This window comes from Bombus terrestris, chromosome 6, assembly GCF_910591885.1.
Source record: "Bombus terrestris chromosome 6, iyBomTerr1.2, whole genome shotgun sequence".
Classification (NCBI taxonomy): Eukaryota; Metazoa; Arthropoda; class Insecta; order Hymenoptera; family Apidae; genus Bombus; species Bombus terrestris.
The window spans coordinates 22,078,876-22,106,000 of record NC_063274.1 but is presented as its reverse complement, the minus strand read 5'-3'; the positions used below and the strand labels follow the sequence as shown (position 1 = coordinate 22,106,000).

General features: G+C 33.8%; 1 long non-coding RNA gene across 1 annotated transcript in view; it reads right to left on the bottom strand.

The window, feature by feature from the left end:
- The window catches only part of LOC125385335, a 131,860-nt gene that overhangs the window by 20,342 nt on the left and 84,393 nt on the right, over positions 1–27,125 (bottom strand). The window contains exon 2 of the long non-coding RNA XR_007224451.1: positions 25,094–25,279. This is a non-coding gene — a long non-coding RNA (uncharacterized LOC125385335). The remainder of the gene's footprint in view (positions 1–25,093; positions 25,280–27,125) is intronic.

Genomic DNA, 27,125 nt, shown 5'->3' with positions numbered 1-27,125 from the left:
TGTCAACGACCTTAACGCCAACTAAATAACATTTTTCGAATTAAAAATATCGAATTCTCGCAATTCTTGAAAACATATATGACATTAATCCAAAGTGAATTTAATTAATGTTCGACACATGCAATTCTTAAAAGTGGTCTTTTGAAATAATAATAAAAATTATTGATTTAATAAACTTTATATTTTCGAGGCAATCCAATTTTCGGTATAACAATTCCACACTACTTGCTCTTTCCTTTTTACAAGACGTATCCAATTATCACAGTTTACGATTACCACTTGGAAACCTTACAAGATATATGTACGTAAAAGTACCATTTTGTTGAACGAGAACATATTTACGATGAGAACATCGTTTTGAAACAAAAATAACGAGCGTGTCTGCGTACATTTGACGGTAAAGAGACGAGTGCTTTTGAAGTACCGCGTGAAACTTTTTGCAGTTATTGGTAATCAATAAGGCAATAAAAAAATATATGACTGTTACGAGATAACGAGTCACACTGTATTTCGGACATCGTCGAATCCTGAACCAGTCGAGATACGAATAGTTAATAGAATTTATTGCAGCGGATAAACGAAATAAAGTCAAAATAAAAGCGCGACTTGATAGGTAGATAGAAAAGCATGGGAGTGAAATAATTTCAAAGTGAACGGCAGACCGTGAAATTTCCAGAGCAAAGGAACTTTTTTATCGGTGTAAAACGTTTTTTAATTTTGAAATGCCGAAGGAATGACGTGGTAACTCGAATTCTCGTGTCCTGACCGTTTAAAACTAAATTTGGACACATTTTTCGTATTTTCTAAAAGAAAGATAGATAAATAGTAGCAGTAGGAAAAATTAGAAAAATTTTGCAGATAATAGAAACTGGGTTGGTAACAACAAATTTTGGACCACCGTAAAATTAAAGAAATTAATTTAATAAAAGGATTTGCCATAGATTGTGTTGTAAATTATGATTTTTTTTATTTTTTATTTTTTTATTATTTCTTTTTTTTTGACTGAGAATATTAAACTTTCCAATCTTTTTCATTTCAAACTTCGGAATTTTGTATTACATTTATGTAGCGATAAAATTAATATTGGCATATTTGGTACATCTACGATAAATCTTATGCGGAAAGCTTTAATCCTTTCGTTGGGAGAACGTTGACTGTACACCAGATATTGCACTGCACGACTAAATATTACGTATTCGAACAATAGGGCAAGGATAATATATGGAATAGAAATAAATCTAATGCGTGTCGATAAAGTAGTGATAAGATATATGTCCATTGAACGAATAAGCTATCTGCAATAATTCATGTGATGATTAGAATTAATATATATATATAAATAAGCATAAATTAATACAAAGAAGCTGTTTTCGGATGAAGATTAAAGTCGACGTTAGAAAAAATAAAAATTAGAAAAAGAGATCTTCCAATATTTATGTATTCGCTATTTGCGTCCAAATTTCCCAAGTTTCTCATTTACAATTTTCCTATGCACACACTATCATCCACAGGTATTTAGGTACCTGATCCAATTTAATAAAAAAGTGCGAATATTAATTGATCCATTTGTGAGACAATTTTTACACAATAATAAAAATGGAACATGGAAAATGATTAAAACATTGAAAGATATAAATGTTTCTATCAACTTCACTTACTAAATTCTTTTTGCTATTTTGCTGTATTGAGGTCAAATTTGTACATCAAATAGGTTCTGCTATTTTTCTGCATTTTCCCCTTACCAAGCAAACCAAGAACCATATTCTCTCCTGTATTTTAGATCATTCGTATCTTGTTTGACAGGAACGTTTCAACCATACCACGTATCATCTCGACTTACCCATTAGCAAAGGAATAATATCGTAGGAACAATTTCATACACGCTGGATTACATCACGGTACCAGCATTTGAAACCCTTATCCACCAATTCGATCTACGGATACGAGTCGAATGTGGTCGTTGCTCAACCGATTTTGATGTATTACAACGTCAACTCTGAAATTGAACTTTTATGTGTGTTTATTATACTTCGACGATGTGACGCCAGTTGACACGTAAGCTAGCCTCGTAAAAACTATATCCTCTGTTAAATTTAAGATATACGGACACATCGAGATCTTTGTCTGCTAAGAACCAAACATCAGATACAGTTGTCCTCTAATAAGGTGTCAGTAGCGCACCGAACCTTCGAACCATACGTAATCGTTTAAAATAGTTTGGATCATTCAATATGTCACGTAGATATCGTTAGGATGTAACATAACATTAGAATGTTCGACAAACCTAAACCAGTGTTTGCAATTATTTAATAATTTAAAATTAAAGTATAGAGTGCTTTGTAATATTTCATGACGAATTAACTACCATTTTATTCGTGGATAAAGAACACAGAAATAAACAAAGAAATTCATATAAATGTGTGATCTGTAATCCTGAATTGTGCTGCGTACAGGCCAAAATAGTTATCTCTACTTTTTGAAATTTTAGTGTAAGTACTTTCGCAAGCGATTAATCCTACAATGTAATTTCATGAACCTTCTCTATCTGTGATTTTGTGGAATTAATTGATTTAACAAATAAGCAGCTCAATTATAGGATGAATAATTTGCATTAATTATAAGGTATAAAGTTGTAACGTCAAAGATATTAATATGTAAAATATTAACATGTGTTACGTAATAATATATGATCGTGGAATGACCTTCAAAATGATTTTAATGACTGTAGCAAATGCATGTTTTAAAATCATGTAAATAATTGAAATGTTTATTTCGACTGTTTACTTCGAACCAATAAACTAACATTTAGTATGCACCAAATACAAAATATTCCTTGAATGATGTCAATAAAAATCAATCGCAATCTCCGCTGTATAAAAATGTCAAATAAGCACGAGTCACAGACAGAAAAATTAAAGTCATTTTTATCATGATGGATTGTGCTCATAATGAACGAGCAATGAAAACTTAATTCCAAGCAGAAAGGTAGACTCTAAAATTACGGTCACATTTATCTAAAATGAAAGAAATTTTATGCTAGAAATCATGATATTACATTCATTCTGCTGTTTACTACTGGTTTGTATTACTATTCTTTTTTCCCCTCTTCTACTCAACATTTTTTTTGTTTTGTTTTGTATTTAAACGTTTGGGATTTGACCAAATTAATCAGTAACTTTTTAAAAAAGACTATCTCTTGAGCCTTGTTGCTTTATATTTTAACGAAATGTATCCACTTTGCTAGAAATTAATTTTACGTGAAGTCATACCATCGTACATTTTATTTTCAACTTTGTAATTTGATTGTGTAGAGCAAGGGATTAAGTACTCCAGGAAATCGTACGGCAAAATTGCAATGATAATCGAGTTAATCTTGAACAATGAAAATGATTGATAGAAAGATAGGGGTCTAAATCTTTACAGGTTTTTAAATCTCTTTCATTTTTGTAGTAGATTATGAATCTTTACACGACATGAATGGTGCAGAATAAAACAGAGATAAAATATACATATGTGTGTGGACAAACGATTATTATACGCAGTTTAAATATTCTGTGTCTGTCCACTTTGGGAATTAAAAGGCTTCGACGAAATAATGAAAAATATATTTCGCCTGAATAAACAATACCAGGAATTCATCACATGCACTGCGAGAATTTACTAGCAACATTTCTTGCACCAGACGACCCTTTATTCGCACTAATAAAGAGTTGATCGATTGACCCGTGATTCAATTGACCGGCGGTCAATATTCGAATTATGACTGACGAAAGGAACAACAAAAGGTTTTTAACGAAATGAGAACATCGTAGAATCAAGCGCTCCTTCGTTTTTCTGTCAGAAACCTACAGTTCATAGTTATAGAAAGGTTATTTTTATTGCAATAAAATACAATACAATTTTATTGCAATGTTTCATTATTGCTATGAGCAATAATTGATATAATGTATATTCGAAATATTTATAATATGATGACATGAATATTTTGAAAATAACAACTATCATCTGTACAAGGAGCGTTATTACTACATTAGATCTCATTCTTTCATATACTTCATTGTAACATAGATATAGACATTGTAGTTTAGAAATCGGAAACATCGAAAATTTCAAATACCAAATTGTAACTGATAAAATAGTGTCATTAAAACTACCACACCAGTCAAATTGACCGGTTTTACAATTTTATTTTAAAATTTCTACTTTATGTTATATTTTTTGTCTGCAATGATGTAATGACTTTCGCAACGATAACTAAAAGAATAATGTAATGAATTTTGTTTTCTTTTTTATGTATTCAAACTGAAAATAATTTTGTATCAGGGCCACTTATACCAATACCAGTCAAAATGACTGGTTCTACAATTTTATAAATGTGTCAATCCGTTTAGGGATGATAGTCCCAGATGGATTAATAATACCAAAAATCTACTACATAACATAAAATTCCTTCTGTATGAAAGTAATAAATCAATAAATATAAAAATATTCTATTATTACGTATTTTTTAAAGACCAGTCATTTTGGCTGGTTTTGGTAGAAATAGCTTCGTGTTAACTATCGGTAATTCTAGTGTTAAATATTTTAATGTTTACTTTTGTGATAATATTAGAAAATACACACTGTGTAGTACTGCCAATTAAAATAATAAACACAACGTACAATATTATCGTTTTTATTTCTGTAATTACCTGTAAATTTCTTAACATTTATGAGGAGTACTGCGAATCTCGGTAAAATAGCTGCCATGTTAATTACAGGTTAATTACACTTTGCAAAATTTACACATTCACTCTCGTCGGGTAAACATACTCGTACATTCATATTTACTCAAATACAACAAGTACACCTTATTCAAAAAGAGAAATTGTTGGAACCTGTACTGACTAACGTAATATAAGCCATGTATTAACCAAAAAGAGAAGAGTGAACTAGGGGAGAGAACGTGATTTCAGAGTGTGTTCAAGAAGTGTGTGTACAACGTGCAACCTGGAACGTGCAGATAACTTAGCTCGTGTACAATTGTTATTTCAATTTACTAAATACATTTATACTTTTCCTTTTACACCTTTGCGCTTGGTTAATTAATCCCATCAGGTTATGGACCCAGAGTGGGTGTAAAAGAGGTAGAAATAAAATAGGAAACGAAAGAGACAAGCTATAACAGACAATCGAGAGGGTAACCACATGCAGCGAAAAAATAAAAAATCAGAGTTTCAGACGTAAATAGTTTCAAAAAGAGTATTTTAAAAGCAAACACGAATTCAGCACAGTATCTCTCCCGTTGTCCGCAGAAAATTTCAATAACTGGAAATTCCGAGTTAAATGCCTGTTGGATGAAAGGCGGGTATATGATACGCTAAGCGTCGAAATCGCGTCGTTCACAAAGGATGAAGATAGAAAGAGTTTTCTGTTAAGAGACGCGAAAGCCAAGTCGATAGTGGCGCAGTGCATTACGGGCAAGCATTTAGATCTACTGAAAGATGCATCCACTGCAAAAGAAATGATGAAGATTTTGAAAAATATGTTTGAGAGCAACAGCACGTTTTCAAAATTGCACTTAAAGAGAAAGCTACTTTCATTGAAGAGTGGACAGAATGAAAGGCTGGAAGATTTCGTGTTAAAATTTGAGCATACGGGAGATGGAAAATGCGGAATTCAAAATGGATGAATCCGATAATATTTGTCGCCTGCTGTTGACGATGCCTGAGGACTATAACGCCGTAATAACTGCCATCGAGGCAATGAATAATAAGAGATAAGAGATCACTTTAGACTTTATCAAAACTAGGCTGCTTAATAAGGAGTTGAAAATGATGAGTAAGACGATGAACGAGGAAAGCAATAATGACGAGGTAACGCTTAAATCCTTTCTAAAAAGGAACTCGTATAGGGGTAGAAGCTCCTTCTGAGATGGAGGTTATCGACCAAGGAGACCAGAGACAGCTGGTCAAGCTACTAAGGATGAAATCTCATTTGTGGCCTTAAGCAGCGCGGTCTGTCGCAATGAGAGTAAATTTACCAAGTTTATTCTGGATTCAGGCACAACTGTACATTTAATGAAGGCAAGTATGGAAAAATATATGAGCAATATAGAAATGTTATAGGAAGGTAACAATCCACGTAGGCGAATGGGGAGAAGATGAAGGCTACAAAAAAGGGTGGCTTTGTTGGAATGTACAAAGGGAAAAAGGGAAAAATAAATGGTTTAATAGTAAAAAGGTTAAAATATAATCTCTTGTCAGTTAGAAAGCTAGCTCAAAATAACTACAAGGTGACGTTCGATATGAAAAGCGTAGAAGCTGTGAGCAAAAACCATAAGTTACGCTGAAAATAACCTATGCATGTATATCTTGAAATTAAGCCCTAAAAAACATAAGGTATGTATAGGTTTCGAAGCAAGTCAGACTCAAAAGGTTGAGATCTGCCATAGAAGTCTAGATCATTTGAATAGTGAGGTGATGTGCGTGATAGGTATAGAAGAATCACTCGGTATTGTTTAACAATATCTATTTATTTGCTTGTGTTCGTGGTATACACTAGCACGCCGAAAGCACGGTACAATTATCGGTTCGGGATTACAAGTTCAAGCTCGACGCGATACTTTACGCGGTGGTTCGAGTCGAGACGATTGCACAGATGTCGAGAAATTCAGATTCGCTATTACGTACGACTGCGGACGAACAATTCAGATAGGCGTTTTCAAACTTGTCTCGCGGTTCGCGATGGAATCCATTTGTATCGCGATGATGCTCCTTAGGAAAACTGTGATTGGGTGTGTCTAAGGATACGGAATCATCGGATTCGTTAAGAAAAGTGTTAATTCAGAGAGTGAGGGAAATGGACGTCGCTATTAATTGGCTAAATTGTGAGTTTGTGGTTGGAAAGGGATGATAACTGCCCTTGAGAGAAAGTTGCTAGCGAGGAGCGTCGTACGTGAGAAAAAACAGATTTCCCGTAGTGGGTGGTATGTGTAGGGACTGTTGAGACAAAGACTATTTGTCCCTTTAGAGAATCTTAGCTGCATGGATCCTAAGATTTATAGCGGGTCCTTAGGCTCGCTGTAAATATTCGGTGAGAATGTATCGACATCTAGCAATCATCTTGTTCGAAGGGTAGAGTCTCTGTGCAGCGAGGCACGGGACAGAAACCGTTGGGAAGTTTGCTGTCGAGTGCCGCTACAATAGAAAAGGAATGAGAATTCTAGGGCTGTCGATGAACAATGACAAGTGCTCCGCATGTGTAGAAAGCAAAGCCGGAAGATCTATTTTTTATGAGAGAAAGAAACACTCTCAAGAAATAAGGGATTTGATACACTCCGATCTATCAGGACCCATGTACTCTAGATGGACATAGATACTTTCAAGTAGTGATAGATGACTATTCTCACTTTATTTAGCATATCTACAAAAACAAAAGAATGAAGAAAATTTTAAAAATTACATAGCAGAAATGAAATCACAACGAGGAATAGTAGTAAAAAACATAAGACTAGATAATGATGGAGAATTCACGTCAGGTTCCTTCAAGAACTACTATAAATCACGAGGCATAAGAATTCAGTATACGTGTTCATACACTCCCCAGCAAAATGGCAAGTCCGAAAAGATGAATAGGACTCTGATGGATAGAACTAAAGTTAAGTTCATTGAGACAAAGTTACCAAAGACCCTATGGGGAGGAGCAATTAGATGTTCACCTTACGAACTAAATAAAAGCCCAGCAAATGCCAACGAGAATGTAACGCCAGCAAAAATTTGGTTTAATGAAAATGATTTATCAAAATTTACATATTCGGTTGCTATATATGGAAGGTTGCTCTGCCGAGATCAAGTAAACTAGATCTCAGAGCAAGACCCATGCTATTAGATGGATATGGAGGGAGTGGGTATAAACTATGGTATCCGGAAGAAAAGAAAATAACAGTATCAAGGAATATTCAATGAAGAAAGGTTAGGAAATTTGGAACATAACAATAAAGAACCGTTTGGACAGAGAGAAACCAAGGAAGAAGAGGACACAGAAGAAACAGGGAAAATCCAAAAGCGAAAATCCAACCACCTTTGAAGAAGCGACACAAACCAAAGAATGGAAACAAGCAATAGAAGAGGAAGTGGTAGCGCTTGAAAACCAGAGAACGTGGAAAGTAGCCAAGTTACTCAAAGAAAAAACAGCAATAGAAACAAGATGGGTATTCGCGACAAAGGAAAATGGACGTAAGAAAGCAAGGTTAGTTGTTAAAGAGTTTAAAAAAAAAAGACAGATATCAAAATACATGCCCCTGTAGCAAACTTATCCACCATACGAATGCTGAAAGGCAGTCCAGGAAAATTCATCTATTAAACAATTAGATATCCCGACTTAGAATCAGATATTTTCATTAAGGTACCAAAAGATTTACAACATAACGGGGTCGAAACTTTGAATCTAAAGAAGGTCCTGTATGGATTGAAAGAATCTCCGATGTGCTTGAACAATAAATTTGACAAGTTTATCACTGAATTGGGATTTCTGTGACCAAAATATGATTTTTGCACATATTACGAACAAGATTGCTATTTAATAATCTATATGGACGACATAATAATAAGTGAGAATTATACAGAGGTAGTAAACGCATTAGTGAGTAAGTTTAGAGCCAAGGACATGGGAGAAATGAGAAATTTCTTGGGAACGGAAATTACAAAACAGGAAACAAACCATTCAATAAGTCAAGAGAGAATGATAGATAAAATTATAAATAAATTTAATACAGAAAATTATAAAACAGCTATCACTCCCATGGAAACAAACTTCCAGATAGATACAGACTTAGAGAAGATACAAGTACCATTCAAAGAGCTAATAGGTAGCATTATGTATGCTGCAGTAACCTCAAACCACATTTAATGTACGCAGTTTCGTATTATATTTAAGTAGAGTATTAGATAGAACCACTGAACAAACTTGAAAAGCCGGTAAGCGTATCTTAAGGTATTTAAATGGTACGAAAAAGATGAGATTAGAATATAAAAAATCTAAGAACAGGATCATGGAAGAATTTTCAGATGCCGACTGGGCTGGTGATAAGACTGATAGAAAAACGTAAGTGGCTGAGCAATATTCTTCTCGGGTAACCCAGTATCTTGGCATTCCAAGAAACAAACGTGTGTAGCACTATCGACTACCGAAGCAAAATATGTGGCAGCGACCTCGACTGCACAAGATTTAATAAATCTAAAAGGAATAGTTCGAGACTTGGATATAGATGACAAGAAGATTCTACAAATGAACAATCAATGAGTAATAAGTATGATTAACTCATATGAAAACTCGAAACAAGGAAACACATAGAAATCAAAGAACATTTTATGAAAAAACATCGCAGGAAAGAAAATTGTAGAGGTGCAATATGTAGATTCCAAAAAAAATATAGCGGATATAATGACCAAAGCGTTACACAAAGATAGATTCATAGAATTAAGAAAATGCACTAATATTAATAATCTATAAGGTTAACGTAAGTAAGAAGGGTTAGAATAAGCGATTTGAAAGAAAGAAAAATAGCGTAATCTAAGTAAATTTTTATTTGAGTTTAAATCGAGGCCAGGTATTGGAACCCGAACTGACTAACGTAATATAAGCCATGTGTAAAGCAAAAAGGGGAGAGTGAAATAGGGAGAGAGTTTGATCTCAGCGTGTGTTCAAAGAAAGTGTGCGAGCAATATAAAACTAAAAACGTGTACATAACTTGACTCGTGTACAATTGTTTTTTCGATTTACTGAATACACTTATACTTTTTTTTTTAGACTTTTACGCTTGGTTAATTAATCCCATCAGAAATGATATAAATCGACTAGTAAATAAATAAATGTAGTATCAAAAAGAGGGGGTTGTACGTTTTGTTACGCTGCGAGGCTTTAGTGTAGGTCGCGTTTCTGACCGTCGCTCGCGGTCCTATAATGTCGCAGGTGGATCGCCTTATCCGCCCGACGAGGGGCATACAATATATCGACGAGCGCATAATTGCCGCCAAGCAGCGACTTCCAGAAACGTCGATTTCGGTCTGTTGTTTCAAAAGAATGCGGCATATGTGATCATAGGCGCGAACGGTCTCCCCGAGAAGACTAAGAAATGATCTAAGATCAAGGCAGTCATTTTTGAAGATTCTAAGAGCACACGTCGAGAGGTCGGGTGTATAAAGCCGCTAAACCGAACGAACACGTTGACATTGTTTATCATTGAATAATCTGTCACGCTTTATCATTATATTCATCGTTATTAAATACATAAACTATATCAACCTATTAACAAATAAAACATCCTTACTTGTCCTTACTCTAGAGCTATTTAAGATACTACATAAATAACACAAGTCTCATTGTTACGGTTTGCTAATCATCTCTCTAATCAAGTGTTCAAGGAAACTTTAATTTCTGGCTGCATCGACCACGGAACTTTCCAACGGCTTCGCGGTACAAAGAGCTATGCCGTTGTCACGACCGGCATACTTCAAATCCGATGGACCGATGATGGAGATAGAGATGTGGCGGCCTTGGCGACAATGTATATCGCCGAAGTGCCTAATGAGTCATCTGTATCCCAACGGTCCTTCCACCGAATGTCCTAGAAGTGTGACAACGGTCACGTACGCCTACAGGGTAGTGGGGATATTGAGGGATGACAAACAAAGAAGAAACAGATGCCACCAAAAGTCAAATTGTAAGAGCTTCAGTCTTGGAAAGTCACGGCTGGAGCTCAGAACAAAATCGCAGTCAGTGTAAATTCAGAATACAAGAAATAAATTCTCTTGTTTTTTTTGTTACCTTAATTTTTTTCTTTTCGTTCGAGCCTCCTCCTTTTTATTTTACGTGACACCGTCATAGCGCAATACCGACATGCCCAATGTACCATCGATATCTCTACGTTTCTTTCGCCGAATTCTCGGAAGAACGCATACGCGGCGACCGCCACGGTACATCTAATAAACGCGTGTATAGTAGGGATATCGAAGGGCAACAAAGGAAAGAATCCGTGGTTTTGAACAAAAGAATCAGTCAGTCTATCTCAAACTGCGAAGTACGAAATGTCTCGTAATAAGCAAATCCTGTTCACAACACATTAATTGTTATATTTTCGTCTGAATTGTTAATCGTTGATCGTTGACTGAAATTGTTGCTTTTTTACTTATTATTAAACTTCTTGTTAACAAATCAAGTGTAGTTTCTCGTATACACTCATTCCAACCACCTCTATTCTCATAATAGAAATAGGGAATCAATCAGTTCGTGGCGTCGATTGTTTAATCGTAACGAGAATTTACAACTCTCGTTGACGCGTTATCTCGCGATCACGTCTCTCCGCGAACGGTTGAGACACTCATAAAAATAATATAATAAATCTTACGGTATACAAGTAAAACTTGACGTGGAATTTCACGAATCATGATACGTGTCTAACAGGGCGCCGAAAGAAAGCCTAATCTCGTCCAGTGAAATGAATGCAATTTCATCTGGCGGCACTGTCACGGGACGGTAATAACCAGACATTCGCCAATCACATGCATCTGACCGTGTTCCTGCGAAGGATAAATTGCGAATCTCATGTCCCATCGCACATCTGACCCGAAAGAATGAAACAAAATGACAGTGAGGAAAAGAAAAAAGGAGGAAACGATGAAGAAGAAGCTTCCACGGGGAAACCACTCTTTCGGACGAGATTCTTTCACGGCCATTCTAACGTCGTCCCTTGTCCGCGGCATTTGGACTGCTGAAAATCCGAAACGTTCGTGTTAAATGCTCGCTGAAAAATGTGACCCCGGAGCCGTGAAAACGGTCCATGGAAAGAGGAAATCGTCCTCCGGGATTCTGAATTCTATTTGAAAATGAAGATGAATATCAACAAATTAAATAACGGAAAGTTGAAAGGGATAATGTTACATTGCTAGCGTTAATTGCACGAGAAAATGAAGAATGGAAAAATTCATTTCGTCGATTTAAAGGTTATGTTCGTAAGATTCATGCAGAATTTTTTTTTCTCCAATTTTATCGTTTTATCATTGTCTTTAAGAGAGAAAACTGTAGATGATTGTTTGGCATATCACGTTAATGTTATCTGAACATGTGATGTAATATGTGCATGTATCAAAAAATATCGCACTGCTTTGGCTACTATTCCCAATTATTTTAAAACTATCAATCAAAATACTGGATGTTTCGTAACATTTTAGTCAAATTATCATTTCAATGATGAATTTTATATAATATGCAGGCATATGTCTGATTTTTTAATGATCTTCAAAAGGATTGGTCATTTATCATCATCAGATGCAGATTTTGAAGTGATATATAATTATATATTATGTATAGAATAATTTTGTACACAGCTTCTATATCTGTTCTGTGTTGTTTTCTATTTGTCCTGCACTTTAAAAAACTTTGAGTGGCCGAGAAATTAATATTTTTTCTATCAACTAGGACGATAACTTATCTATTTCAAAAATCAATTGAATTTTTTTACGCATTACGTCCTAAAAAACACAAATACTGGTTTAGTATTTTGTAACAGAATTTATATAATGGTTAAATTCGAATACATTGAGTCGTCCGAAAAGTTCGTTCCGATTTTTAAAGAATTTGGTCGATATGAAAGATCATATTGAAAAATTTTTCGCCGAAAAACCGGAGAGGTTCTGGAAGGATTAAATATTCAAGTTGCGTGAAAGATGGAAAAAGGTTGTGGAACAAAATGGCACCTATATAATTCAATAAACGTATATTGAATCGAAATGTAAATCGGAACGAACTTTCTGGGCGATCAAATACTTTCTGGAATAATATAAAGTTCTTTTTTAAACTGTATTTGCTTTCATAGAAGAAAAATTTTAAACATAGATATGTTTTTAGGCCTTTCAAGCGTATACATGTAGGTCTTGAAAGAAATAACGTTGCATTACTGGTGTCAATAGCGTGGAAAGATAAAGGAGAAAAGAATTGATTTCGATTCGGAGGTTATGTTCGTAAGATGAGGAGGTTGGTTTGGTGAGTGTAGAATTTTATTTTCTTTATTTTTTTCATTTTGTCATCGCCTTTAAGAGAGAAGAGATTAGAAGTATGAAATAAGGGTACTGGTGGCGGAAGAGATATGACGGGAATCATAAATCTTGTAGACGGAAGTTAAGCGGTGGTTGGTTTGGAATATTGGCACGTTTTCACGCGAAAAGATATAGTGTATGGGATTTCAGTTTGGGATTGAGATTTGAAAAATATATTTTGAAATAAGGCTAACGAAAAATGGATCAATGTTGAAACGTTTCATGTATTTCGAGGAGTTATAAATGCAGGGTGATTCTTGGGTCATACAACCGAAAAACATGTGATTCCTTACATAAAAATATGTCCAAAATATAGCATAAAATTGTTTTATGTGAACGTTATCCTTTCGAACGAATTACGTGCTTTCCAGTATCAGGATTTAGGAATCACTCTGTACATGTAACATTCGAATTTATAATTGAGACTTGAAAAGTATTTTTTAAAGGAGCAGAAAGGCGTCTCATAATTAACACAAGCTATAACAAATTGTTTCATGATATATTAAAGGAACATGACTTGTTTTTAAATTCACCATAACCTGTTCATTAGACATATACATAATATCCGCAAATGGTAGCTTTTATCTTCGTGCTGAAAAAATAATGATCAGAAATAAAATCCGAACATAAATACTAGAACAGAACATGTATATTCGATCTTTAAACGTTATAAGTATTTTTGTAAAATAGGATGATTTAAAATAAAAACTATAAAACATTGAATATTTCTTGCCATTAATCCGATAAAGATATATTTCTACTACATTAAATTACTAAATTTTTTATTTAAAAAGGAAGCAACCAAATTTCCACATATTCAAACCAGGCAAATGAAAAGAGAATCAGCGACGTGTATACAATGTTCTTTCACGTACAAATCCCAATATCGAGCATCAAGAGTGAACGAAAAAACCTGTTCCCTATGCTTTGACCGGCTTTTATAAATCGTATTTTTAAATATCGTTGGAATTCCTGCAATATTCCATGTTGTTTTATCGAGGCACGAGAGATCAATGTCACACAGGCTAACAGATATAAAAAAAAAAAAAAGAAAAAAGAAAAGAATATTTACACCGTTCCTTCTCTATGATGCGGAAATAAAATTCCATTAAGGCATGTAGTCTGATTTATCAGGATTCGTTGCACCACAATAAAGAGAAAAAAAGGAACGAGAAGAAAAGAAGCGGAAGAAATAAATCGGATTAAAGTCAACGAATCTCCTTATTTCATATTTGCACGGTTGGTATTTGACGCGTGATTCACCGTTTGATACTGCAATTCTCCTTGTTGAGTGTTAAATATCGTTACATGGTAAAATTTAAGAGGAAGATCAATGTCCCTCAGAATGCTGTCGTACAAAACGTTCTATGTTTCACAGGGAAACTTCAAATAAGCATCTCACCATAAATCCTTGTCGCATCCCTCTAATTCTTCTCTATCTTTCCGTCACTCGGAATTCTGCCGTCTAACTTTTCTCCTGTCATCGTCGGCCTTTTAGATGTGATAGCGCTGACCAAACAGAATTGTCAGCTCTGGACCATCGCGAATGACTGTGGCTTCTTTCGAGGCACGGTTCTCCGCGTTTTAATCGTTGGTAAATCGCGATACGAGTTACACTGTATCCCATGACTACAAGTATAGTCACAGTTCAATATAAATGTATCAACCTGATCGGACATAAATACCGATAACGTTTACATTTGCTGTAATTCATGATCATTTTACATTCACTGCAATCTACAAGCTATTTCTGAATAGGAATATATATTGATGTCTTCAGGTTGATAATTGTTCAAAAAATTCGATTATTTTGTTTTTGACAGAAAAAAGTTCTAAGTTCTTGAAGAAAGAACTGTTTAGCTGTTTATAAAAGTTTTATTACGTTTCAGGGGAATAATCCTTAGATACATGTTCTTAAATAAGCAAATATTCATAAATTGCTTATTTGTCACGTAATAAACAGAAAGGAGTACTCGCGGTTGCTAAATAATTTAGATATTAAAGAGCTACAATATATAGGTTTTTAATCAGATTCATAGTCTTGCTTCAAGATTACTCCCATAATTCTGTAGAAATTACTTCAAATTGGGAAATAAAGGAAGGATTATTGCAAACAATGTAACGATTACTTGTAAATCAAATATTATCGAAAAGTTGTAAGACGATATTGGGGAAACATTATTTAAAATTTTCAACTTTAGAAGATCGTTCGGAATGATTTCGAAAAACCGTCCCCGTGGATTTAATCGATAAACATATTTATCACAAACATGTTTAAATCTTGTTATATTTAAGAAATTAAGTTTAAAAGATACAAATCTGTTACAAGAATCATATGAAAAATTATCATGAATTTATTATTAATTACATTATAAAGTTTTCAACAAAAAAGATATGTAAATTATTCGAGCGAATGAATTATTATCGAAAAATTGTATATTCTTTCTGGCATAGATAATTAACTGTGTACAAAATTTTTTTGGAATTCCAATACGTTATCAGTAGTACAGCTTACACAGCAATAAATTTTCTTATCGCAGTTTCGGTCGATTTTTGCTTTTTATTTCCAATGTAGATTAGTGTTTTTCCATCCACGTTCTACAAAGATTTTCCAACCCTCGCATACATGAAAAATTGATAGGTACGCGTTGTTTGTCAATAAAGTTGAATGATCAAGATTTGTAGTAAGTTGTCGGTACGTTAACATCAGAATTGATTTGGAAACTTCGCTTTTACCGAATTGAGGTGAAACATGAATGAAATCGAGATTATCTTGTTGTATTTATTGGAAAGCAATTTGAAAAAATAGAGGAAAAAATGGTTCAGGTAGTTTCTATAAAACGTTTCTGTAAAAACGAGCCTAATCGTTTTTCGAGATATTAAATCGCTGTTATATATATATATAAATTAAAAACTTAATTTAGATTCATAAAAATTGAATTATTTGAAATATACTATTTCAATTGGAAATTCATCTCGATCTCTCGTCATATTTAATATAAATTTATTCAAATCCTTATTTACAATTACAGGAGATAGTTTCCTTGAATCATTCGTGTTTAACAGTCAATTTTAAAATCAAACAAGTTCGCGTTTATGTCAAAATAAAAAATTTCCAATTTTTCCGTGATACTCTAAACTCTACTCTAAACGGTATATATCATTGAGTAAATATTCTCACGCGTTTGCTTTTTTGTCACATAAACATAGTTTTTAATTTGTGCAATTTCAAATATATTCTTGGCAGCTATGATTCCACAAAAAAATGTTTTAAAATACATTTCATTTATAAATATAAAGCGAATTTATAATGTGCAGATAAAATGAAAATGGATATATGCACATATTCGAATCAAATACGTCATGTAAAAATAAAAATATATTTAAAAAACAAAAAATATGACTACTCACTTTGGACAGGTTCATTCGTTGATTTTATGGATTTCTCTTTTTTATCTTATCATCCTACTATGAGGTTAGAAGTGTAAAATTCACGTATACTATATTTGCATTTACTATACTAAAACTAGTTAAATAAAGATGATCAGTATTACCCGAATTAAATTATAAGATTATTCTAATTTCTGGATTGTAATTCTAAATTATTATTCTAATTTATAAATTCTACAAATCCATCAATGATCTTGTGTTAGTACATATATAGCTTCATTTAAGCTATCTATCTGCCAATCAGAAAGTCCTCGTTGGATAATAAATCAGCTCTTAACATATCTTATGTATAGGTACACAGTAGGTACTTTATGCATGGCTAGTGTGATATGACAAGTTCTGACATAAACCACGTACGTATCAAGTATCAAGTCTATCCTTCAATCTGTCTAGATTCTAGATTCCTATAATTGGCCCTGACTCAAACCTTCTTATATAAGTATACATTATTGCACAAGTCATCGTGCAAATGCAAGATGAAATACGATGCTTCACCTTAACCTTTTTTCTTAATATTTGTTTGAACATTTCATTATTCGATAGAAATTTTAATAGAAATTGGAAATAACTCGATACTTCTAACAATTATTGAAAGCCACCAAAGAACATGTATTCGGATCCTTGATCTATATTTTTCCAAATCCAAGCTTTAACCATTACAAATTCTTTTAGCTGCTCCACCAGCTATTCCTTCACAAAATTTCTTCAATCTTCCTCAAAGACTAAAACCACAACTGTTTGCAGCGACGTGACGTATCCAAAGTAATCAAACTTTTTCATCCATCCGTGAAAACAATTTCTTCAATCTTTCTCTCCGTAACAGTTTTACAAGCGAAAGGGGCGAACAGGGTGAGTCCTTCGCTGAACCCAAAGATAAGGCGGATACATTCTGTTTTCGTACGAGTTTCGCTATCCCAGTGTCCCAGTGGAGATTTCGTCGTCGTCGGTCGTGTTGACAAACGAAAGAGGTACACCACTATGCGTGATATCTCGGTTTCTTTGATGGCCAACCGCCGTCCATAGATTTCGTGTGAGTATATGTGTGCACGTCTGTGCTCCTCGATTCGATTCGAGTGGAGTACCGTGACCTCTCGACCTTCTTTAAGGAGTGCTTCGATGAGTGGCCACTCCGTAGCGAAGAGTCGATCCGGAAGTATATCGAGTCGTGAGTCCTCTGCCAGTCATCCGACAAGAATGTCTTTTTAAAGATTTTAAAGTGTCGTGAATGTAGATACGCGAGGATGAGAATGAGAAATTGTTTTCAGCGATCGATTGGTTAGTGATAGATTGTTAATAATAACTCGCGATAATACTCGTATTTAAAATTGAAGGAAGTGTATTGAAATGATAATCCTAATAAATATATCGATATATTGTTTGTTTTAGCACTGATTCACAATTACTGTCTATTCCTATATGATATTTTCTCTCATTGGTCTACCATATATTTTACATTTTTATTCAGGTTGCTTTCAAACTTTATTAATACTGTCATGATAGTCGAGTTTCATAACTGCGCTAACTACATTTCAAAATTTTCTGTACAACGCACGTAATACATTCATAAAAGGTGTTTCAAGATATGCGAGAAGAAGTACATATACGAGCAGATTGAGTTGGAAGTAAGTAATGGGATTTGAGATTGTTGTTATTAATAAAATTTTAAAATGTTTCGTATAACACACATATTATGTTCATAACAGGTATCTACAAGTATCCGAATACTTTTTTATGTACAAATATGTGTATAATCATTTCTTATTAATTCGATGTACCTAGTGTGCTGAGAAGTGGGTTTCCCTAGTAATGGCGAGTGTTGGTTCGAGAACACAGCGAATTATTCCCTCCAGTTGCACGAAGATGCAACTGTCAGGGACAACTTAATGACTACGTTGTTGGTGCTGTGCACGGAAACACGCGGCATTCCTCTGAACTCCAATGTTAAATTCCGGCTCAACGGGACGCCGACGAAGACTCCCGCTGCGACACAACGCTTCCATTACGCGCAATGATAACGGCATAATAGATCTTCCGCATTTAATCTACGATTTCATTCGATTTAACCGCGCGGAAAGCTCGCTTAACGCGCCTCCCCTTAATTAGCTTTTATTCCGCGACGTATCCGCGGCAACTTTATGAGGAAATCGAATTCGCGATTGCACCGGTATGATGATAAAGATGTATCGTTGCCGTTTTGACGAAGTTAGGGGGAATGGAAATGTGGAAATTACATTGCGAAGAACGTGGCTTGAATGGATGGAAGATTCTCTATAATTTGTAATAGGTTTTTTTATTTAGTAACATATTGAAATATGGGAAACATTTATATTTTATTTGGGTAAACAGGACGCGCACTGTCCGCATTGGTCTTCCTGCAACATTACTTCTAGTGAATCAAATCGTGAAATGTCTATATCCTTTATGGACCGCGTTTTTAACATCATTTCTTAACATATTGTATTTCTAGATAATCTAATAAAACTAAATTTAACACGTGCATCGTGAAATCAACTTCAGCTGACTTTCCATTCACGTCGACAATACTATTTTAAATTAAAATGAACAATGAAATATACATGTAACTTAATTTTATATTGTAACATGCCACAAAATAGGATGTATATTTCATTCATTATTTATATGATGACCATTCATAACGTTGAATATGATAATTAATTTTCATTAAACGAAACAATCAATTGGAAAATCTCAAAACAAATACTCTCTGTCAAAATCAAGCTTTTACTTTCGCCTTCTCCTCGTTTTATTATTGCATTTTCGAGCAAACGGAATTCCAGATTCAGATACGCTAAATTAGTATATTTTACGCGGATAAGCTCGTACACATATTAATTAATTACCATAAAAAGCAGGACACGTTTGAAAGTGCACGAGAATGGACTGGAAAGGTATAAATGGTCTCTTTCACTTACTTACTTGATACTTTAACACCAATTCTGTGGCGGTCGCGCTTTCATTAAATGTACGAGACTGAATGCGGCACTTCGACTTTTATGCAGATGCGCGGCTCATGAGTTTGACTGGTTTACTATCCTCGCCGAAACAGAACCTTTATCATACGCGTTCGACGCTTTCTATCGATTCGCCTTCTCCTTGAATCGACGTACTTAATAGTATCTGATTAGTTGAAACATAGAAACATGTACCTTAATTAATTTATCAAAGTTTTGAAATACATAAATATATTTTATAATATATAAAATTTCAAATTTCGAAATCTTCCCCTTTTTTGAAAATTTAGGACATTCAAAATCATTTAAATCTTTATTTCTTCATGTAATATCAACCCTTTTTATATCGTATCACTATTTTGATGGCATAGATTAAATCTATCGCCACAGAATAGTAATAATAATATTGTATTACTTATTACTACTCATATTTTTTCCTCAAATTTACTTTATCTTTATTATATTTCCATTCCAAGTATAAATTTTAATATCTTATTCCCTTACGTAGATTTTATCAATTATATTACGATAAAAGTGCCAAATATTATATTAGGATAAAATAACTACTACTATCATGTCGATTATAACTTAGTTTAATTACTAATCTACGTATTTCTTTGCACACAATAACGCACACATTAACGTTTTTCCACTTATCCCGCCTAAAGTTGTCTCACACCTACGCTCCATAATAAATGACGAAACGTATATAAGAACACAAACCTCCAGATCCTACGTGTGACCTAAAAACCTATACTGACAAACTCCCTTCGTTTTTCACAACGATTGACGTATCATAAACCTATATTAAGTCATATTTCTATACATGTATTACACAAAACATTCGATGAAGGCGGATGAATCGTTTGAAAACCAAAATCATGTTCTCACGCGTGTAACATGCGGCGCGAAACACGCTGGAGCACTTAAAAGGATGTGAAAAGGCACACGTACGCCGGAACATGTTGTCGAAAGCATTAGAAGAGATACAAGCTGCGTGTTGCACATGTGGAAACGTGATATTGACCTAAAACAGTCCGTACTCCTTCCCAGAGTTTATAAGCAGAACCTAACCAATTCGTAGAATTTTAAATTTCTTCGAATTACATATTCTTCCTTTTAAGTCAGTACTCAATTCATTATCTACAGCCCTTTAATTTTTCTGTTCAAATTACCGTAGCTCGTTTTTATACTGCAATACGTTTCATACGTCGAAACAGTAAAATCACGTAATACGAAAAGGCATTTATTTCATGTGCTTGTTTATACATTTATATTATATTATATTGCTTGTTTCGCATAAAATCTAACGAGTAAAAATGCAGGGCTCACGGGAAGATAATATTATATGTACAGAGTGGCTACAAAAATCATTTGCATACCACATTGTGTTTATTATTATTATTATTATTATTATTATTATTATTATTAGAATTGGAAATTTCATATTATGAAAATAGGATATAGGATCCGATTAAAAAAACGGCTTCCTTGCAAAATAATTTCAAATTAGCGTATCAGATCAATATATTAGGCTGTCCGAAAAAGCGTATTTCTTTCGCAAACGTATTTTTTACAGCAGTGCACCTTCATACAAACGTAAAACCGAGTCTGTGAAATGTCGCGGTTTTTATCTCAACAGAACAAAATGGATCGTACGTCATTCGACAAAATGATATAAAACAAAAAACGTTGTGCGTCTATTATTTCCTCATAAAACGAAAGAAACTTCTCGGACAACTGAATATTTCGTCATTTGTAAAACTCTTTCTCTGAGCAGCGCGGACAATAATAATCGTAATCAGTGCACCAATAGCTTCTCAAACCATATAGCATTAATGGTCTCATGAAAAGGCTATACGATATATTCTGGCATACCGTAATATTCGCCGAATCCGTTCAAAGACGTCATCCTAATGATTAATTGATTCATTTAACTCTGCCATCTAAGTTTTTTCTCGTTTAAGACAAATAACAAAGAAGTTTTATCAAGAATGGGGAAATTAAGTTGGCATTAACCTTTTTTGGGGATTTACCAGACGAAATTCTTTCAACTTCGGAAGAAGATCTTCCTTTAATCGTTGCGACCCGTTGAAAGGATGCCGTCGTGTTTGTGATAGCTTCTAATAAGATTTAATATTTCCTACCCGCTACTATGCTTGTACGTGTTTTGCTAACGACCCGGTTTAACTGATGAGCGACGTTTCAATTAATTTCCCGTGCACTATTTTTGCGTTCTGAAAAGTTGACTGTTTCTAGTCGTGGCATTAAACAAGAATTAAAGTCACTACCCAATAAACCTATTATTTTATCAAAGAATCGGCCGATCAAATGCTTAATTAAGGCAACGATTAGAATCGCGTAACAATTAGAAAGAATTAGGGAAGAACAGTTTTAATACAAAAAAAGTGGATCTTTTTATCGTTCACTTATAAAGCAAACAATTTAGGAAACTACAAACTTTCTGTTGAAAATTCTAATGAAAATTGTTTTAATCCTCTTCCATAAAAGATAATTACAAAAATTTTAATCAACCGCTACAACTATTGTAATTTAATAAAACAAAGCAATTTTTCCTAAATACTATAAAATTTAGTTTATTTCAATTGAATCACTAATAACTTATCATAGTGATTGACATGACGGTAAATAATCAATTAAAACAAAAGTGATAAGGTAACATAAAGAACGTAATACAATGTACAATAAGATAACATAGATATGTTTGTGATAAAAAGAATATGTGATTTTTAATATAAGTTGGTAAAAGAGGAAAGGAACAAAATGAATATTTGTTCGTTATAAACTTCAGGGATCTCTAGGGAACAATTAAAACAGTCCCTCGTGAGCAATGGAATTGCATAGGCTCTTTTTAAATCATAGACATTTCATAACAATAAAATGATTTAAAAGCGATTAATTGTCATTATTTGCCATACTGTTATTTCAAGGTAAGTACTAATGAATACAATTGTATTCATACATTCATACCTCTCAAAACTATAAATTAGGAAGAACTTCATCAAGTCACACAAACCATACACCACAAAACAATACCAGCTTCTTCATCTTCTATATTACGTACCTAAAACACCTCAGAAATTCTATGAAGATTACAAACAATCAGATCAAATCTACCCCAATATCTTCCTCCCTCTACACCTTAATCCATGCAACTTCTCGTAATAGTGTTCTCTAAAGTTAAGAGAACATATCAAAGGATAACAAACGACGAACAGACCATGTCTCATATATACAAAAATATCTATAAGCCACGAATCCAATATTTTCGGGAGATAGAAAATGTACACGTGTCCTGGGCACACGGTATGTCCGCCTAGTCGGAAAGAAAGATGTCGCGTTGCCTCTCGAATATAACGCGCGAGACCGCGGCAATAAATCAAAGCGAAATCCCGTTGCTTTCGATCCCGACCGGCTTTCGAAGGAAAGGGGTGCTTTTCAGGACCACAGCCCCTGGGAGGTGTCGCGCTGCGAAAAATCCATTCGTCATCGTTGCCCACCCGCAACCTCATCGCCTCCTTTCTTTTCTTTGCAGGCGCCTTCGCGTCTTCAAAACCACCCACCTCTTTCCATCCACCGCTTCCGTCCTTTTTTCTTTTTTATTGCTTTTTCTTTTTTCTCCGAGCACCATCTACAGTGCCGGACGAAATGATAGGACACTTTACATATTTGTGCATTTTGTACATTTAAAAAAGCAAAATCCACATTTCGTGCATCCCATCGTTGCATGCCACTGCTGGCATTTATGCGTAATCCATTACCCTGATGAATATTAATTTGTTGTGTGTGCACGCGCGCGTATCGTATTATAGTAAATGTTTATTTAACTTATTGCTCGATACAGTAACAAAAATTAATCACGATTTAAGAAATAGAAATTTCAATTACAAAAATTTGCTACAAGGCTTTTTTTAGCGCGTATTGACTAATAGAGATCGAAAAAAATATTCCATTTTGTAAAAATGTATAATTGCAAGGGAAAAATATATTTCACGAAGGGACATGTCAAAATATGCAAAAAAATGGAACGTTTACATGAGCTACATTTAAGCTTTGTCCATATTTAGATAATATCAAATCAATGACCCATAAATCTGTTAAAAGAAAATGGAAAGTTCGAACCAATTTTGAAAAAGAGTTTCCCATCTCGTTTAACTATTTTATTTAAAATCGCTAATTTAAAAGAAGGTATAAGTACCGAAGATGGAATTGAAATAAAAAGGGGAATGTAACATAAAAATGAGACACTTAAACGAAAGTATGTCGTGGAAAGTGGATTTAAAAAATTTATCTTGTTCTGAAACGAGATCATCACGAGTCAAGTGGGCTATTTGCCGTATTATTACATCGACATCTGGCAAGATACTTGCAAGATACTTTGGATCGAGATACATGTCGTGGTATTATATCAGTTACCTCACAAGTGTTGTAGCGTCGAACCCTCCTTAGTTCACTCACATTATTACATTTACGACAGAGCGTTAAGAAAGACAAAATGTCGATTCAACTTCATATATCGCATATCGAAAATATTTATCAAGTACAGTTTGCATATAATACGCAAAAATATTGAAAAGATCCAAAGTATAGCACTCGTTATAATATTTAACAAGTAAAATAATTCTCTACCTGCATTCTACTTTTTTAATTATATTTGTGAAAACATGAATTTGTATAAATATCCACGGTCTACTTGTCACATAAGCGTAGGTATCGACACACAATACATCTCTCGAAACCCACTTGTCAGCAAGATTACGTTCTTCTGTTTAACGAAGATCTCCGTTTCTAGCAATGTGACGATAATATCAGCGATCGATCGCGAACTTCTTTGTCACGAAATGAGAACGCCTCGATACACGTGGAAACGATGAATAGGCTTGTTGAGTGGCACGTCTATCTGGATAAATCGCAAGCAATACACTTATTCCGGATTTCATATGTTTACCCTCTGCCTATGTAAACACGTGGTGTCCACAAACACCCGGAGATTCATTCCACTCTCCGTTCGATATTACTTGTCTTCTACTCGATAACTTCTCCACGTTCCACGGTATTCAAAGAGAATCGTTCTCTTCACTCCACCTATCGCAAATGCTTTCACAAAAATTCCTCTATACAAGATTATCTGCTTGCATACTTAGATTGTTCAAATTCTTGGTAAAAGTTGTTTTTTAGAATCTTATATTTTTCGTCTTGCTCTCTACTGTTTTATCAATGAAATTAATTGGAATTAACTATTTTGAAAAATCCAAAATGTAATATCAAAAGGGATATTTAAGCGAATGAACTCTGTTTGGTATCGCAGAGAATGTGCTATTTGATATCGTAGAGAATGTGTGGTTCTATAAGACACAAAAATAGATTCGTAGGTTTGTGATAATGTGTCTCAAGAATTAGTCACTACCGAAATAGATAGCAGAAAAATCTTGAAAATGCCAACTTTGAAGAAAAGAATGTGGTATTTGAGAAAGGAGTTTCTTGTGACACATGTAGGCTTGTTAGAACTCCAAGTGTAATACACTTAAGATTGTTAAGGGCTAAGACATAAAACGAAGTAGAAGTGAAGTAACTTACCGTGAGGCACACATTTCGGGATAGGATGATTCCAACCGTCGGCGGTACAAGTCAGTATTTTATGGCCCTTCAATCTACGGCCTGGTTCACACGAGTACACGGTCTGTAAAGTACCATCCTTAAGGACGCGCTCTCTCACTCTTCCCCACTGAGGTGCTTGCACCAGGGGACAATTTCCCAGAACTCCTGAAAGTCGAATTGCAGAGCTTTAATCGTGCAGAAGCGTGGGAAAATAAAAAGATTCTATGCTTGAATAAATCTTTTAAAACTTTGTAACTAATAGATTTAATGCCTGTTGAGAAAACCTAGTAGAATTGGTCTCTTAAGTGGATCTCTAAATATATGAAAATGAAATATCGGCAAAGTAAAAAGATATAGGGGAAATAATACGTGAAATATTGTTTCTTGGTTTTATATACTTAGTAATAATAATGATTTCATTTCTTTTGATTTAAAAACTTGCAACTGGCATCGGTGAAAGGTTAAATAATTTAATTCCATTTGACTGAATTTTAATTTCGATTTTGAGATATTCACATAGAATATAAAACATAGAGTGTTTACATATGTATATAAATTAGAATTAAATATCCTCAAATTAAGTAACCCAATTCAAATTTGATGCAGGCTATCGATCTATAACCTAACGCTTCAGGACAAAAGAAGATATACATCTATACAGAATATAAAAATTTGTCTATTGTAATTTACAGTCACGAATAAAACTAAAATCAATATATAAGAATCTATCAATAGAAAAGATCAATAAATGTTGTATTAAACAGTTGTAACAAAAATATAAAATATGAAACCTATATTTGAATTTCAAAATGTCATCCACTTTTATCAGGACAAGTCTGATATCGACAGAGTATTGAATTTATTGCACATCAAATTTCGCCACGATTTCACTTCGTTGTATCGAATACAATATTGATTTTCTCAATTTTTATGCATTGTACATTTTTTCTTTCGTTAGAACATTAAAAATCTAGAGAAATTCAAATTTTATCAATGAAATTTGCTCAACGAAATAATATCAATTTACAAATGTTATTAGTTGATAAATTATCGTACAAGAAAGCCCTTATATTACAAATTTACAAAATTTATTTACAAAATAAAATAATTAAGCTGTTTCGTTAACAATTCTTCTTATTTTACTATACTGTATATATACTGTAACAATTAAAGGATTACATTATCTTCGAAATTATCTTCGATTTGACTTATTATACAAAGATGTGATTCCAGTGTGTGTCCAAATTGCGATTGATCTTGCTGAATCATTATTTAAATGACAAAAACCAGTTTTTGCGATACTTTATGTGCTCGGAACATAGGACAGAGTACACTGAAAATTTAATTTCGAAGAGGTATTGGTCCAGCACCACAATTAACTCTGCGATTGGTTACTACCCAATTTCGCTTATAAGAGTAAAAAACTAGTACGTAGTTAATCAATATTTTTTCAACTCGGTAACAAAACTTTTATAATTTAATGTAGCTACGAAGTTCTCTTACTACGCATTGGTGTACGAGAATTGGTGCGCATATTTTTCAAAGAAATTTGGTTTATCGAGTATATTATGAAAGTTTCTTCAAAACTAACATCGTAGTTGTAAAAACGATTTTCAAAGATATTTTCGGGATATCTTCTTGTCATTATTTCTTTCCTCACTGTACGGTTTCATGAAAATTGACAAAAATTGGGATATTTACAATACTATAATAAATTATTCGTTTTATTAAATAATAGAGAACTTTCCCATGTTTCCGCTTCTATACTGAGGTTTTGTAGAGTTAATGTATAATATAATCTACTGTAAAATAAATGACGCTGATTGATAAATTTATTTTCTTAATATGTTTTTTGTACCTTAACAAAATACGCAGTTACAAATGACATTAAATTACTTAATAACATTGCGTTTATTCAACTTTCATGCATTATTTCGTTGTTTGATTTCTAATAAGTTAATGAACATCGTACGTTTCACTTTTAGAATATTACGTGTCATTTTATGATAAA